General features: G+C 43.3%; 1 protein-coding gene and 1 long non-coding RNA gene across 9 annotated transcripts in view; one reads left to right on the top strand and one right to left on the bottom strand.

The window, feature by feature from the left end:
- Positions 1-17,814, bottom strand: part of LOC137227734 (uncharacterized) — a 140,344-nt gene that overhangs the window by 105,432 nt on the left and 17,098 nt on the right. The gene's annotated exons all lie outside the window — the stretch shown is intronic.
- Positions 5,867-17,814, top strand: part of PHF24 (PHD finger protein 24) — a 28,731-nt gene continuing 16,783 nt past the window's right edge. For 2 of the 3 annotated variants that reach the window (XM_067744082.1, XM_067744080.1), the window contains exon 1: positions 6,528-6,712. The gene's annotated coding sequence lies outside the window, so the exon portion shown is untranslated. Of the gene's footprint in view, positions 6,004-6,527; positions 6,713-17,814 lie in introns of those variants that run through there. The other variant, XM_067744081.1, reaches the window with a different exon arrangement.

Raw genomic sequence — 17,814 nt, 5'->3', positions numbered from 1 at the left:
AAAGAAAAGGAATCCATATCAGAAAAGAAGTAAAACTGTCACTGTTTGCAGATGACATGATACTATACATAATCCTAAAGATGCTACCAGAAAACCACTAGAGCTAACCAATGAATTTGGTAAAGTAGCAGGATACAAAATTAATGCACAGAAATCTCTTGCATTCCTATACACTAATGATGAAAAATCTGAAAAAGAAATTAAGGAAACACTCCAATTACCATTGCAACAAAAATAATAAAATACCTAGGAATAAACCTACCGAAGGAGACAAAAGACCTGTATGCAGAAAACTATAAGACACTGATGAAAGAAATTAAAGATGATACAAACAGATGGAGAGATATACCATGTTCTTGGATTGGAAGAATCAACATTGTGAAAATGACTCTACTACCCAAAGCAATCTACAGATTCAATGCAATTCTTATCAAATTACCAATGGAATTTTTCACCGATCTAGAACCAAAAATTTCACAATTTGTATGGAAACACAAAAGACCCCGAAAAGCCAATGCAATCTTGAGAAAGAAAAACGGAGCTGGAGGAATCAGGCTCCCTGACTTCAGACTATACTACACAGCTACAGTAATCAAGACAGTATGGTACTGGCACAAAAACAGAAAGATAGATCAATGGAACAGGATAGAAAGCCCAGAGATAAACCTACGCACATATGGTCACCTTATCTTTGATAAAGGAGGTAGGAATGTACAGTGGAGAAAGGACAGCCTCTTCAATAAGTGGTGCTGGGAAAACTGGACAGGTACATGTAAAAGTATGAGATTAGGTCACTCCCTAACACCATACACAAAAATAAGCTCAAAATGGATTAAAGACCTAAATGTAAGGCCAGAAACTATCAAACTCTTAGCGGAAAACATAGGCAGAACACTCTATGACATAAATCACAGCAAGATCCTTTTTGACCCACCTCCTAGAGAAATGGAAATAAAAACAAAAATAAACAAATGGGACCTAATGAAACTTCAAAGCTTTTGCACAGCAAAGGAAACCATAAACAAGACCAAAAGACAACCCTCAGAATGGGAGAAAATATTTGCAAATGAAGCAACTGACAAAGAATTAATTTCCAAAATTAACAAGCAGCTCATGCAGCTCAATTAAAAAAAAAAAAAAACCCAATCCAAAAATGGGCAGAAGACCTAAATAGACATTTCTCCAAAAAAGATATACAGATTGCCAAAACACATGAAAGGATGCTCAACATCACTAATCAATAGAGAAATGCAAATCAAAACTACAATGAGGTATCACCTCACACCAGTCAGAATGGCCATCATCAAAAAATCTACAAACAATAAACACTGGAAAGAGTGTGGAGAAAAGGGAACCCTCTTGCACCGTTGGTGGGTATATAAATTGATACAGCCACTATGGAGAACAGTATGGAGGTTCCTTAAAAAACTAAAAATAGAACTACCATATGACTCATCAATCCCACTACTGGGCATATACCCTGAGAAAACCATAATTCAAAAAGAGTCATGTACCACAATGTTCACTGCAGTTCTATTTACAATAGCCAGGACATGGAAGCGACCTAAGTGTCCATCAACAGATGAATGGATAAAGAAGATGTGGCACATATATACAATGGAATATTACTCAGCCATAGAAAGAAAAGAAATTGAGTTATTTGTAGTGAGGTGGATGGACCTAGAGTCTGTCATACAGAGTGAAGTAAGTCAGAAAGAGAAAAACAAATACTGTATGCTAACACATATATATGGAATCTAAAAAAAAAAAAAAAAAAGGTTCTGATGAACCTAGTGGCAGGACAGGAATAAAGACACGGATGTAGGGAATGGACTTGAGGACACAGGGAGGCGGAAGGGTAAGCTGGGACGAGGTGAGAGAGTGGCATGGACATACATACACTACCAAATGTAAAATAGATAGCTAGTGGGAATAGTGGGAAGCAGCTGTATAGCACCGGGAGATCAGCTCTGTGCTTTGCGACCATCTAGAGGGGTGGGATAAGGAGGGTGGGAGGGAGACGCAAGAGGGAGGGGATATGGGGATAACGTATGCATATAGCTGATTCACTTTGTTATACAGCAGAAACTAACACGACATTGTAAAGCAATTATACTCCAATAAACATGAAAAAAAAAGGGGGGGACTTGTATCAGAATATATAAAGAAGGGGCTTCCCTGGTGGTGTAGTGGTTCAGAGTCCGCCTGCCAATGCAGGGGACACGGGTTCGAGCCCTGGTCCAGGAAGATCCCACATGCCATGGAGCAACTAAGCCCGTGCGCCCCAACTACTGAGCTTGCGCTTTAGAGCCAGAAACCACAACTACTGAGCCCACATGCTGCAACTACTGAAGCCCACGCACCTAGAGCCCGTGTTCTACAACAAGAGAAGGCACCCCAATGAGAAGCCTGCACGCCACGATGAAGAGTAGCCCCCGCTTTCCACAGCTAGAGAAAGCCCGTGTGCAGCAACAAAGACCCACCACAGCCAAAAATAAAAATAAATAAAATAAATTAATTTTTAAAAAAAGAATATACAAAGAACTCTCAAAACTCAATAAGAAGACAAACAAGCCAATTTTTTAAAAAAACGGGCAAAAGATTTGAACAGACACTTCACCAAAAATGTTAAATGAATGGCAAACAAGCACAGGAAAAGAGAAGTTCAACATCATTAGTCACTACAAAAAATCCAACAAAGCTCAGTAAGCTACCAATACATACTTATTAAAATGTCTAAAAACAAAAAAACTGATAATACCAAGTACTGGAGAGGATGTGGAGCACCTAGAACACCCACCCATACATTGCTGATGGGAATGCAAAATGACACATCCATTTTGAAAAACACTTTCCTTATAAAGTCAAACCATACCACCCAGTCATCATACTTGTAGGTGTTTACCAAAGTGAAATGAAAACTTATCACAGAGAAACCTATATGTAAATGTTTCTAGTGACTTTATTCATAATCACCAAAAATTAGAAACAGACCTAATGTCCCTCAACTGGATGGCCAAAGCATAAGGAAAAGGGACGGAAGGAAGAGAAGATCCAAGATGCAGGAAGAGCAGGGACTGAGACAGATCTGGGGTCTAAGCAGCAGCAGTGGGAATTTCTCTTTAGAACACATTCTCAATAACTCAGATCTAGCAATTCCCAAGCTCTTTGCTGCTTGGTTCTGAGTTTCAGATTCCTGGGAGAGACTATGATTGCACCGCTTTAAGCTGGATGTCTACCTCTGGACAAAATTGGCAGTAGGCAGTGGGCAAGTTACCTAAGTCTGAGAAAGTCGCTGGGACTTGTCCCTGTGCACTGGAGCCACTCACAGCAAAGGGGAACTGTGTGCTAGGTAGGTGCCCCAAGAAATGTGTATTATAAGCAAAAAGGATGCACCAGTCCTCTTCCACTAGAGGTCACCAACAGGATATGGAAAGGACAAAAAGAGTTCAGTGGCATTCTCATTACTTTTTCCCCCACAGTCTCTTTAATATCCCAACAGGTTTTTGTCTACAGCCTAGGAGAAATTACCGTCATTCTCATGTTTATATTTTAAAGTTTTGTTTAAACTACTGACAAAAGATCACATGCATTCTCACTCGGTCCTTCATCTAAAAGATAATACCTCTAAATGCTTAGGTTATGACATATATACACTATTGATACTATGTAAAAAATAGATAACTAATGAGAACCTACTGTATACAAGGAACTCTACTCAATCCTCTGTGGTGACCAAAATGGGAAGAAAATCCAAAAAACAGGGGATGTATGTATACGTATAGCTGCTTCACTGTACTTTGCTGTACAGTAGAGACTAACACAACAGTGAAATAAAGCAACTATACTCCAGTAAAAATTAATTAATTTAAAAAATAAAAATAAATAAATAAATGTTTAGGGTATGTTAAGTAGTAGCTTTAACATGCTACTACCTTGCTCAAAAACTTGTAGAGGCTCCCTATTACCTACCACATTAAAGCATCTGAGAATTTAGAGTTCCTTATCAAATAGCCCCTCCCTGACTTTTCCAACTCCTCATTTATTAAACATCTGTTGAACATACAGTGATCTCTACTTTCTAGACACTAACATGAATATGATGACCTTATTTGTTAATCTTATTGACAAGAATTTATGGGCATAATGGAACCAAATATCTGAACTGAGACCATCCCAGAATATTTGTGGCATGTTTGCCATAATTAAAAGATATCACACACACCAAAAAAAAAAGTTGAAAACATCGTCTCTATCTTGCAAGAGTAGTTCTGTGTGGTACAGGCTACTGCTCAGCAACCTTTGACCCTGTTCAGAATCCAGGCTGCCCCCAGGTCTACCTTGTTCATGCCCACCTTGCTTTTCTTTTGCTATTCCTTTGACCTTGAAAATCTTATCTTGTGCATCATCACTCTATTCTGTGCCCCCCACTCGAGGAAATACGGTAACCATCTTCAAAATATTTGTGCTTACTAACCTCTCCATACTCTGAACAATTCTTGTAACATAACAAAAAGCTGTCTTTTCTGAGTATGAGAAGAACTTTGCATGTAATTTTTCAAAAATTAAGGAATTGGATAAATTTTTATCCAATTTGTAATACGTTAGTATCAAGAATAAGTTAAACGATAATTATGTGTTTTCCTTAACCCAAGCACCTCCCTTCATGAGGTAATCTGTCTCTCCACTCCTTGGAACTTCCATTACATTTCATTCCTCTACTGAGCACAAGTCGTTTTCTGTTTTGCATTATGGTTCTCTGTCAATACCTGTTTCTTCTGTGAGATTATGGCTCCTTGAGGGAAAGATCTGTGTCTTACTCTAATGTGCACCCCTTCTAGTTCTCAGCACAACACACTTTTTTCTTAAATAATGAAGGAAGGTATTAACCAACAGAGATTTCTATGGTGATATTATTACAGTCTCATCTTCCGTATAAGCCTGTCGAACAGCCTAGAAATAAAACACTTTAAACAGTTCAGAGAACCCTATCTGTGAAATTGTTGGTACAATGTAATTCTAAAGTAGGTTTGGGGCCCCCTGACTATATAGAAAGCTGTCTTCTCTTCTGTGTTACTTTCCCAAGCAAAAAAAAAAAAAAACAGATAGTGGTTCCTGAGAAATAAGTGCTAATTTTAGCATTCCGTATATTAATGATTAGCAAGCAGCCAGTTCTTTCTCAGTAGCAGTACAGTAACATGGTTAGGAACTTGAGGTCTGCTGTCAGACTACCTGGATTTCAATCTTACCTCCACCACATATTAGCTATGGGACCTTAGGCAAGTTGTCTAATATCTTTGTGCCTCATTTTCATCACCAGTAAAAGGTAGAAACTTAACAGTACAGTCCCTCTAAGGGATGGTGTGAAAAATTAATGATTTAATATATTGAATATTTAAAGTGTTTAGAATAGAATACCTGGCACTTTGTTTAAAAGTGATTGCAATATGTAGCACTACATTTACCTTACATTCCCTATTGGTAAGTTTCATGATGTTAAGAACAAAATGAGTTTGTTTGTTTTTTTCTTTTTATCTCCTACAGCACTTAGCAGAGTGAAACAAATACTAGACGTTCAAAAAATTACGACGTGAATTGTATTTGAGACACAGAGATCGAATGCACAAGAAAATGAAGGTAGGTTAAAATGTAAACACAATTAATTTAAATAAAAAGAGTTCTTGGCATATCATTTGCATACCTTCAGTTATTGCTTTATAATTAGTTGCTAGGTGCTTTATGACTTTATCTTTTTCTTGCCCTCTCAGAGCATGTAGTTTGGTGTAATACAGGTTATGTCTCTCAGAACTGCTGGCCTCCTGACAAGCTGGCTATTTAGTCTGAGTGATGAGGTTACTGCAGCAAAAACTGGGTTAAAGTACATTACTTTTCTGCTGGAGATGAAAGGCCAGTAATCCCAGAAAACAGCGCACAGAAAGAGTTGGGCCAGCCAAGCACTTTGTGAAGGCTCATTTAGACCCTCCGCCGTGGGGTACTATGAAGGTGAGTGTCCTGATGCCAGGGTCGCGGGCCCGGAGGCCTGAGTGGGCAGCTGGTCTCGGTAGGAGAGACAGAGCCCGGCCGAGGCCGCTGGATGAATCATTCTCACCTCTCTAGGCAGGTGCGGGCGGCAGGATGCTTCCGCTTCGCCACGGTGCGGGCGGGACTGGGAGCGGCGGCATTCCCCGCGGAGGCCTCCCCCGGGCCGCCTCCTCCGGGCGGGCACTGACCTTGCCGCAGGCGTCCGGGCTGCCGCAGTCCCAGCGCCGCAGAGCCCGGAGCTGGTGGGGGGCGCCCACTGGCACCCGGACCCACAGCTCGTCGGGGCGGGCCGCAGAGCCCATGTGGAGCCGCCGCCCTCCCGCCGTCCCTCGGCGCTTCATTCCCGCGCGCGGTCGCCGGCTGAGGCGCGGGGGCCGCGCGTCTAGGCGCCGGGGGGCGGGGCGGGGCGCGGCGCGCGGCGCGGCGCGCGCCCCCCGGGCCGCGGAGGTCGTCTCGCGCGGGCGCACGCGCCGCAGCCGCGCGGGGCGAGGAGGGTGGGTATGCTCTGGGCGCGCGCACCGCCGTCGCTTCAGCCTGGTGTTCCGCTCGCGCAGCCTGCTCCCGGCGCTCGGCCGCAGCACGCCGACTCCGGAGCGGCCATGGGCTGCGCGGGGCCCGCGGTGTAGAGTCCGCCAGCCCCGGACCCGCATCCCTCACCCTGACAGTCCCGGTAAGCGGGGGCGGGGGCGGCGGGGACCAGGCAGGCACCGTGAGGGGCGGGTCTGCGGGCCGCGGACAGCCCTCCGTGGACTCAGAGGTGCTGTGTGGGAGCCGTCCCGAGGGTCTCCCTGTGTAAGTGGATGAACCCCGAGTATCCCTGCCTCTACCCCTTGGGAGAGTCCCGGAGGCGGTGTGCGGAGCCATCCCCATGGAAGACCCCTGTGCGAGTGGAGATTCCCAGGGCTCTCTCGGCATTTGCTGCCACGGGGAGGCCCAGTGTGGAGGACGCCATACCCAGAGAGACTGTGTACCTACGGGAGGGCAAGGGTGGTCTCTGGTGTTGTCTCAGTGGAAGACCATTCGGGAACATAGGGGAGCCTTAGGAGCCTGCACCGTGGGGACGGACCCCACAGAGGACCCGTGTATATAGGAGGACCCGAGACTGTGCCCTAGAACTGCCTGGAAGAAACCTCTGACTGGAAGGAGAGGATCCTGCCATGGGATCCAGGCCAGGAGTAACTTCCCGTATGCACAAAGGTCTTTGGCTTTGACCTCCTTCAGGGCTCAGTGTTTCCTAACTTGTATCTCTCCAGCGTGGTCGAGAGGCAGGGGTCCTGTGGGGCTGCGCCTTTGTCCGTTCGTCCCCCACCCCATTAGAGTTTGTATTCTCCGTGGTAGCCCAGTTGGCTCCAAGCTCAAGGCAGGAACTTCTCTCAGAGCACAGGGTGCAAGAGAGGGGAGGACCAGTGAGGCCTCTGAAGCAAAGAAAGAAGATTTGAGCCCCTGAGCTTGACCCTCAGGAAGAAAGCAGTAAAATCAGGTAGAATAACTGACTCAGCCAGGTCCTGTAGAGAAAATCCTTTGGCGGAAGGAAAAAAGGATATGTAGGATTATTGAGCACCAGTGTGCCAAATACTAAACCAGGGATGTTTAACATCTCATAGAATCCTTACAACAGCCTTATGAAATTATCCCCTTTTAAACATTTGGCACTTTAGACTCAGGTTTAGCAATTTGCCCAAGGTCACAAAGCATGGAATCATGAAATCTGTTTTTCTAAGTTTATTTGGGTATCAAGGAGAGGCAGAAGCAAGAATATTTATTTGTTAATAAATTGCATTAAGATACCAAGCACCGGGCTTTGCAATAGTATACGCTCAGTAAATGTGATGATTAATTAAGTGGATGAAGACAGTTTAATTGGGGATGAGTGTGCTGTAGGAACTGATTTCCACTGAACCCCCAAATTTCAGGGTGTGGCTTCCTTCACTGGCAACCCTACTGTAATTATGCCTCTGGGTGGCTCTGCACTTAATTGGGTCTGGGAGAGGCCTCTGGGTGTAGTCTTTGACAGGACTTGCTCTGGGGATCTAGTGGAACCCTTCGGAGGATGGAGTATTCTGAGACTACCCTCCCTGCTTGCAGAATCCTTGAGGGAGAGGACAGAGAGACAGAATCACTTTTAGGAAGCATGACCTACAGTGTCTTTGTGGCCATCTGACTCCATGCACTAGCAGACATTGATCCACAGATACCACTCAGGATACTTGCCCAGCAGTGCCTCTGCATGATGAGGAGGAGGGCAGGAAAGGCTTAGAGCCAAGGAAGGTTTATTGGGAGTCCATCGTCTGGGGGAATGCAAAGGGTCTGTGCCTGACATAGTGATGCACCCTCATCTCACCCCCTGGGCTGTAGTAGCTTTCATTCCATCTGAATCCCAAGGGTGTGAATTTGGAGCCAAGGATAGACTCTGGTTTCTTGTCCAAAAATGGAGTGGTGAGGGGGCTAAGCAGTGGAATTCACCAGAGTATTCTGGAAGAGTTTTCCTGTTCCCCTTCCTTTCTCCTTCCACATAGCCAAACCTAGTGACATCCTCCTTTAACAGAGGTGGGTTCCCTGGGCTCCTGGGGTTACATAGTGAGAAGGGAGATCAGGCTTGTGAGAAAACAGAACAACCTGGGTGTGGCATCTCATGCACAGCTCAGTGGAACAAACTCTGACAAAGGCTGATATTGGTTAAGCACCTGCCTATTAGAGAATTGTTTATAATCCCCTTTCAGTTCAAACACCTTTCATCAGTTTAACACACCAAAATAAACAGGGATATATATCTTTTTTAAGAAAATCAGAGCAAGCCTGCAAATATGATCTTTGCTCCGATTCAGAGATTTGTCACTGGGTTTTATTCCTAAACTGGTCTTTTTTACTGAGGGCTCTTGGTATCACACCCACTCAAGACCCTGGAAAAATTGCTAGATGGCTCCAGGTGCTCCCCAAATATTGGACCTTGGATATCACTTCTTTGATGTCCAGCATTGGGTAAACGTTAAGATTACAAAATCCTAAGAATACTGACTGTCTCCTCTAATCACAACATGAGTCTGCAAATCAAATCATTCCACAGTGGGGATGAAGGATGTCATCAGGTGGCCTTAATCTTCTTTTTTTTAAAAAAAAGCTCTCTCTAAAGAGAAATAAAAGGGGAGAGCATGGCTCACACAATTTCACTTGAGTGTACACAAATGAGTCTGGATTTTTTAGCCTTTAATCTTCCTCATCATCTCTGACCACATTCTTATGGTTTTCTTCCTCCTACATTTGCCATCTTTAGACAATGCTTCCTCTTCCTCAAACACATAAATAGTAGGACCTTCCCCTGCCCGTTTCTCATACTCCTTATATTTTTTTCAGTACACCTGTTCCTAAGTGGATCATATTTATGCAAAAAGTTTCCTTTCTTTTTAGCTACAGAGTCTATTCCAGTCCCACATGCTTTTCTCCAGCAGTGCTCTTGGTTTCTGCTATCTTCATTTCCCAAATTGCTTTATTCATTTCTAATGGGAATATCATTATCTACTCCAACCCCTCAATCTTAATGACCAAGTTCTGACAGAAATGCTTACCAGCTTTTGACCAAGAAACCAAGACCATCAGTGTCCAGCTGGAGACATGACTATTTTTTCTATTATAACATCCCCCTTCATCCTTCCTTCCCTTCCAGCAATCCACTCAGAGACCCATATACATTTACTAAGTGCTACCCACTTGCCAGGGCACTATGCTAGATAAATATGAGAGTTCCTTGCCCTTGAGGTGTTCACATAGGATCAGTCTGCATTTCTCTAATCATTTACTACAAAAAGTAAGAAGAAAAAAGAGAAGTACAGCTTTACAGAGTATCTATAGGAATCATCATACAGTACGCCTTTTCCCAGGCATCACTGAAGCACCACTGCTGTTCTGTGCCTCCTCTGGCAGCCACGTCCTTAGCCCCGTGCCATTGCCCTGCCAGAATTACTTCCGCCCATATACTTTGAGTGAACTGGCCACTCTTGGCTCTCTATGATAATAATGACAGTACCTTATATTTGGATAATATGTGACAATTTACAAGCCCTCTTACATGATCTCATTTGGTTTTCAGAAATGTTTCATCTTAACTGTGGTCTTCTTACTAAAACAACAGCGTGTTGGTTGGCTGGCTGGTTTTCTCTCCTTTTTTCCGTTTTGTTTCATTTTGTTTTGTTTTGTTTTGTTTTTTGAGCCTCCTAATCAGGGTTACGGGTCTCCAGAGGGAAAGCCCCAATGATTTACTACAGCCTCTACCTACCAGCCCTTAGGCTATGAAGAGGAGTTTCCTGTTGGGTCCAAAGGCCAAGCAATGCACTCACTGGTCAACCCTAGGACTTATCAGGGCTGTCCTGCTACCTGGCCTTAGAAAATCCAATTCTCTGTGTTTTCTTTCCTCCCTGAAATCTAAATACATATTCCCTTCTAGACAAATAGTTTAAGCATACTATCTCAAACCAGTTCTCTGGGCTAATTCTTATGTGAAGGCAGGTTTCTTTGCCTATTTCTATCTAACACCCGGCTGGCTTCATACCATCTAAGCCATCATGGAGTCTCCATATAGCTCCATGCCTTGGCATGTGCTTTTATCTCTTCCTGGAATGCCTTTTTTTCCCTTATCCACTGGGGTAACTCCCACTCAGATTTCAAAATTTAGCTCAAGCAACACTTTTTTTTTTTAATCCTACACTTATGCCCCCTACACACGCACATACTCACACTGCTTTCTCACAGGCTGAGTGAGGTTCCATTTGTTCAATCTACCAACAGTTACTAAGCGCCTAATTTGTGCCTAACACATAGTAGGCTGCACTCAGCAAATATTTGTAGAATCAACAAATAAGTCATGATAATTAAGGTATAATGAGTGCATTAAGTGGGGCTGAATCTGTGCTTCAGGGCCCCAGAGCAGAGAACAGGGAGTGTCTCTCCATCTTGCTGAAAAGCTCTGCTTGCTAAGTGCAGTCACACCAGCCAATCACTGATGGTGTGCTATTCCTTAACTGTTGCTCTGCTTCTGTGGGAAGCCTGCACTGTAGCTTCTCATGAAGACCCATCCCAGGCCCCTAGAGGCTAAAGATCATGCCATAATTTTGGCCTCATGTTTATTAGAGCTTTTGGACTTCCAGTAAATATTAAACAACAACAGCACCTCCCTCACACCTCATTCTCTTGAGCTGAGTCCAAGAAGACATTTTTACTCAGTCTTCAGCCCTCCTGCTCCTTGGAAATCTCAGAAGAGTCCTGTGCAGTCAGGGGTGACTGTGTCTTCCTGGGCTGACTGAAGCCAGTGCCACTGCACTGGATAAACAGAGGAGACTGGAAGAAGACAGGGAGGTATCATCAGTTAGACCCCTTTAGACATGAAAACTAAAAGTAGCCCATAGGCTACTGCCAGGCAACAGAATGGCTGACTAGAAACAGGCTCCAGGAGCACTGTGGTGAGGCAATGGATTCCTAAGGCAGGACCAAGATACTGGAGATCAGCCAAACTATTTCGGGCTTGAATTCCTCAAAGACGAGCAGAGGGTAAGGAGACTCTTTGATAATTTTTGTTTAAAGTCTCTAGATTGATGTTGATGTGCACAGTGAACTTAGGGTCTCTGCTGTGCATTCTGCATTTTGTAGACCCTGGTTCTGCTGGTTTTCCATACCCTTATGGCTAATCACCTGCTGTGTTAGGTACATGGCTTCCTTGAGGTTCTCAGACAACCTTTTAGGCACATGCTATACCTGGAGCCAGTTGTCAACCACCTTGAAATTTTTCACCCTTATTTGCAGATGCTGCTCATCTCATGCTAAATTTCTCCAGCCCAAACCCAGGAGGGAGGAGATACACTTTTAAGTTTACTGCACGTGCCCTCAGGGCAGCTGCCCGCCTGTCGGCCAGTTCACAGTGCCCCCAGGACACAGCATAAATGCAGGGGACTGTTGACTTTGGTAATATTAGTCTCTCTTTTTTTATAATTGTGGTTGTGGAAACTGGCCAAATTCTAAAATTCTGTAGCTCTCTCCTGTGGTCAAAGAAATCACCCATAACTACTGTATGGTTACCTGTTCTCATCCCTGCTAGCCCTGAATCAGCAGATAGGGTCCCCTCTGGGGAAGCAGAGTAGATGTGATGAGATGAGCAGGTGACTGTATAGTTTCTAGAATTGTGTTCTGAAGATTTGGTCTGATCAGTCTCTCTGGCCAACTTTGAGGAAGAGAAAAGGTAGTGACACCATGATCTCAAACTTTTTATGTTGCCTAGTTATCTCTGCAACATTTGTTGAACCAAGATTTATAGAACACATACTCTGTGAAAGGCAGTGGGAACCATCTAGACTTTCCTCCTTCTCAATCTCAGTGAAAAACTGGGATTCCTTTTTCCATCTGCTCAACCCACTCTGGTTGTTTTCCCCTGTCTCCCAGCTCAGAGGTTTTCTTTGCCTTGTTCCTGCCTAGGGAAGCCTTCATAACCTCCAAACAATCACTTTTAGTTGCTTTTGAGCCTTTTTCAAACAGCTGCCATTCCCATACCAAGAATCAGATGAAAGCAAGTAAATGTGCTTTACATTTAGCATGCCCAGTGAGGAGACTCCTGCCTGTTGAGAGGCTCCTCACAGCCAGAAGTCTTTATCGAGAGCTTTGGAAGAGGTTCCCTAGCTGCCTTCCTTTTCCTTATTTTGCCACCAGCTCCTGCTGTGGAGCAGCCCCTCCTCCTCTTACTCCCACCACTTTGCCCTTATAAATCATCCCACTGCGTTGTAAGCATGTGCTCTGCAGAGAATGGGTGTGTCTTGCACGCACACATTTCAAGCTGCCCACATATGTCTTACTGCCTGACAGATTCATCTAGACAGACTTCTCTTCCCTGAAGAAAGTTTCTGGTTGTCATCTGTTTTCATTTCCTCCAAATCGTAGAGTCAGAGAGCCCTGTTCTACTTCATGTCCCTCTTATTCACCACCACCTGCTCCTGCTCCCGCTCCCATGAGGTTTTTTTCCAAGCCTTCCCTAGGTTCTACAAATCCTCTGACAGTCACATCATTCTTGGGACAATGTCTTTTTATCCCTCTTTCATCCTTGTTAGGGAGGCAGAAAACCCCAGTTCCACCCATCAGCCAAAGGAGTAATCATTAGATATAATTTGTGGCATCTTTGCAACTTGATTTCCTTTTAACTCACTCTTCTTCCTAGGACTCCTTCCAGCACAGCAGAGGCCGGTTTTTCTCATCAGGCATTTGTTTTTAACTCCTCACTAATCAGGACCACTTGTTTCTCTAGAAATTAGAACTGATTTTGTTAATTTTTCCAACACCCCAGGTGCACATCGTGGATATTTCAGCATACTTGCTTTTAATCAGGGTGTCTTTTGCATATAGTTTCAACCCTCTCCATTAAGAATTAAGGGGTTTTAGCCTCACTCTTAAAGCCTAATTCTGATGTGTCCTCACAATTTACTCTCAAAATCAAAGCCTTGTGATGAAAATGACTTGGGGTCTTGTTTGGATTTTGATGCCTTCTTTTTAATGGCTCTGCTCTACATTTGCTGCCCTTATGGGCATAAAATGGCCTAGAAAACTGAAGGGGGAATAGCAGTACTCCAAGATCCTGTGGTCAGGGCTAGAAAGTAGTTTTTTAATTTGTTTTTGTCTGTTTGTTTTGCTGGTGGATGTTATCTTCAGTCTTCATTGAAATTCCTTTGAAGATAAACTCCAAATCCACTGCAGTGACATCATTAACAGTTGAGTAGCTTAATAGTGATTCTTGGTATCCTTACAGAGAGTAGTGGTTGTGCAGGACTGCAGTGTGTTGGGATATGCTTGTGGTTAGTTTGCCAATACACAATGAGTCAGGTCACTTACAGAGTAACCCTCCTAATTGGCTGGCCTTTGTTCAAAACTCTTGTTACATTATCTGAAAAAGCCAGTAAGAACCAAATGAATACCATTGATTTTCCTCCAGTGAATCATTCTTGAAAAAGTGAATTTCGTATGGTTATTCCACGTCTCCAGATAAGTGTTTATCAACCTTTTTTTTAACCCATGCCTTCTAGCTGATAAACATTAATGTCGGGACTTCCCTGGTGGTGCAGTGGTAAGGAATCCGCCTGCCAATGCAGGAGACACAGGTCCAATCCCTGGCCCGCGAAGATCCCACATGCCACGGAGCAACTAAGCCTGTGCACCACAACTATCTGAGCCTGCACTCTGGAGCCCGCCAGCCAGAACTACTGAGCCCACATGCCACAACTACTGAAGCCCACGTGCCCTAGAGCACAAGAGAAACCCGCGCACCGCGACTAAGAGTAGCCCCCACTTGCCACAGCTAGAGAGAGCCCGCGCGCAGCAACAAAGACCCAGTGCAGCCAAAAAAATAAATAAAATTTAAAAAAAAAATTTTTAATTAATGTCTTATGACTGCTCCCTAAAACTTCTACTATGACTTCTAGGAGGGGGCTGCCCCCAACGATTTGGAAAGCTAGCACCTTCTGTATCTCCCCCAGGAACCAGGAGGATACTGTCAAGCTCTGCTGTTTTGTTGTCCATGTTACGAAAAAAAAAGTAATGGCTTTTGATATTTGCTTTCCAAATATAAATATATTATAATTTATATGATTTTTCAATCCACTATTTCTTCCCTCCTCCTGGAGTTCTGATATATAAACCCCTATATGCCCCAGGATCCAGCCAATGTGAGTCATTGCTCTGATCTTTATGTTCGTACTGGATTAAACCAGTTTTTTCTCTTTATTTTTATAGCATGAATAATATATCACAAGTTACCCAATAATTCTCCTACTAAGGTTATTTCCACCTTTTTATCACTGTGAAAAATGCTTTGATAGGGACTTCCGTGGTGGCGCAGTGGTTAAGACTCTGCCTGCCAATGCAGGGGACACGGGTTCGAGCCCTGGTCCAGGAAGATCCCACATGCTGAGGAGCAACTAAGCCCACAAGCCACAACTACTGAGCCTGCATGCCTAGAGCCTGTACTCTGCAACAAGAGAAGCGACTGCAATGAGAAGTCTGCGCACTGCAACGAAGAGTAGCCCCCACTTGCCACAACTAGAGAAAGCCTGCATGCAGCAACAAAGACCCAACTCAGCCAAAAATAAATAAACAATAAAATTTTTTTAATGCTTTGATAAATATTCTTTTAAATAGGCCCACAGGTAGAGGATCAAACTCTTGTATGTAGTACGGTTTTCTTCATTCAAAAGTATATTCGTATCAGTCCAGATCTGCTAGACCGTCCAACCACACAGACTCTTAAGGCAGCCTTGAGAATTCAATTCTTGCGTCACTCCAGTCAAGGGAAAAGCATACCTTATACCCCACAATGTTATCCTTGTCTTTCAGGGGTAACTGTCTTTAAATCAAAAGACAAAAGCGTAGTTCTCTAATCAAAAAAGTATAGTGATTCTAAGGCTGTGTTTTTCAAATTGCCAGTCCGGACCCATTACAAAGTCACCAAATCATTTTTTTACGATCTTTTTCTTATGTGGACGATTTTTTTTTAATAGTTATTTATTTATTTGGCTGCACGGGGTCTTAGTTGCAGCATGTGGGATCTTTTAGTTGCAGCACGTGAGATCTTCATTGCAGCATGCTGGCTCTTAGTTGCGGCATGTGGGATCTAGTTCCCTGACCAGGGATCAAACCTGGGCCCCCTGCATTGGGAGCGCAGAGTCTTAACCAGTAGACCACCAGGGAAGTCCCTGATGTGGACCATTTTTAAAGTCTTTATTGAATTTGTTACAGTATTGCTTCTGTTTTATGTTTTGGTTTTTTGGCCGTGACACGTGGGATCTTAGCTTCCCAACCAGGGATCAAACCTACACACCCCACATTAGAAAGCAAAGTCTTAACAAATGGACCACCAGGGAAGTCCCTCATCAAATCATTTTAGAGAGTCACTATCATGATTGTTTTAATGAACTAGAATAGAGAGGATAGAAAATATCTGGGAGCATCACATGTAGTAAAATTAGGATTCTTTCACAAAACTTTGGGTTCAGTTATAGGTCTATGAACATGTGTTTATAATTTTGTGTATACAGGGTCACATCATAAACTATACTTCTTACTATGGGTCACAGTCAAAAAATGTGAAAAACATACCACAGAAAGTTTTCTGAGGAAAACACTGTGGCCTTGGAAATAGTAATTGATCATGAGGAAGGTTTGCAGTGAAGGGCTGGGTGTTAGTTTTGCATTCTCCTTCTTGAGATGGTATGCCTGTTCCTCTCGCTGTAAGTTGGGGACCCGCTTTTCCACCTAACTGTAGAGCACAGCCAGTATGCATAAGCCATGTGGGCAGTGTCTGCAGACCGCAGGCCTGGGTCCACAGCCTCAGCAAAAGCTCTAACATACACACACTCCCTTCTCCACCCCTAGCCCCATTGCCACCCAAGGCTGGATACCCTCATTAGGTCACATGGACTTTTAAAAGAATATGGAAAAGAAGCATTCTAAATGCTTGACTACATATTCCAAGCATACGCATTAACAGATAGAGAACTGAAGCCCAAAGCAGTAAAATAACGTGTCCTGGGTCACAGCAGATCCAGAACTAAAACAAGTCACCAGGTTGCCTCTGTGACTTTTTAAATTATATAATTAATGTACAAGGTAGGAAAATTAGAAAAAAACAGATTAACAAAAATATGAAAAAACATACATTCTTATAAAATTAGATCACAACATGAGCATTTCTGTAACTTGCATTTTTCATAAATATGTTCATATATTTTGAACATCTTTCCACATTAATAAATTTACTCTTACCTTAATGTTTTTCATATTGTTCATTCTTACATTGTACCATAATTTAACCATTCCCCTATTGTCCCATATTTGTTTGCAACTGAGGAAAAGAATGAGTTTTTAATCACCTTAAACAGTTTCCTAATTTGATCAGTAAATGTTTCCTTGAACTTCCCTGGTGGCGCAGTGGTTAAGAATCCGCCTGCCAGTGCAGGCAACATGGGTTTGAGCCCTGGTCCGGGAAGATCCCACATGCCGCAGAGCAACTAAGCCCGTGCACCACAGCTATTGAGCCTGCACTCTACAGCCCACGAGCCACAACTACAGAAGCCCATGTGCCTACAGCCCATGCCCCACACCAAGAGAAGCCACCTCAATAAGAAGCCTGCACACCGCAAGGAAGAGTAGCCCCCACTCGCCACAACTAGAGAAAGTCCACACACAGCAACGAAGACCCAATGCAGCCAAATAAATAAGTAAATAAATAAATCTTTCCTCAATAAATCTCCTTTGCCACCATCCTGTAAATGACAGTCACTTATTCAAAGCAAATATTCTTTAGTCATATATTTTAATTTTACAAACAAATTTTACAAGTGGGGAGAGGGGATCTTTCCTTTCTTATCAGTAGGTTTATAAATTTAAAAATATTGGTTGGGTTTCTTTGACAACAAGTGATGGCAGGGCAAGCACCCAGACAGGGTAGGAATTTGCACCACTGTGGCCCAGAAAATAGTTGTTTCTAGAAAGAAGACGTGGCTGTCATCAGATTTTATGAGTATTAAGACTTTATTGAAAAATCAGAAAGACTTATTCACAATTAATTAATTGGGAAATATTATTAAATGCCTTTCCTCTTTTAGACATATTGCTAGGCAGTGGAGACAGGTACTACACATGGTAAAACGATCTAAGAGAGGAAACTGACACTGACGATAATCATCCTATTGAATATGTAATAACAAAGATGAGTGTTCTAGAGCAGAAGAGCATGGTGCTGTCAGCACACCT

This window comes from Pseudorca crassidens, chromosome 7, assembly GCF_039906515.1.
Source record: "Pseudorca crassidens isolate mPseCra1 chromosome 7, mPseCra1.hap1, whole genome shotgun sequence".
Lineage (NCBI taxonomy): Eukaryota > Metazoa > Chordata > Mammalia > Artiodactyla > Delphinidae > Pseudorca > Pseudorca crassidens.
This window is presented reverse-complemented; position numbering and strand designations above follow the sequence as displayed.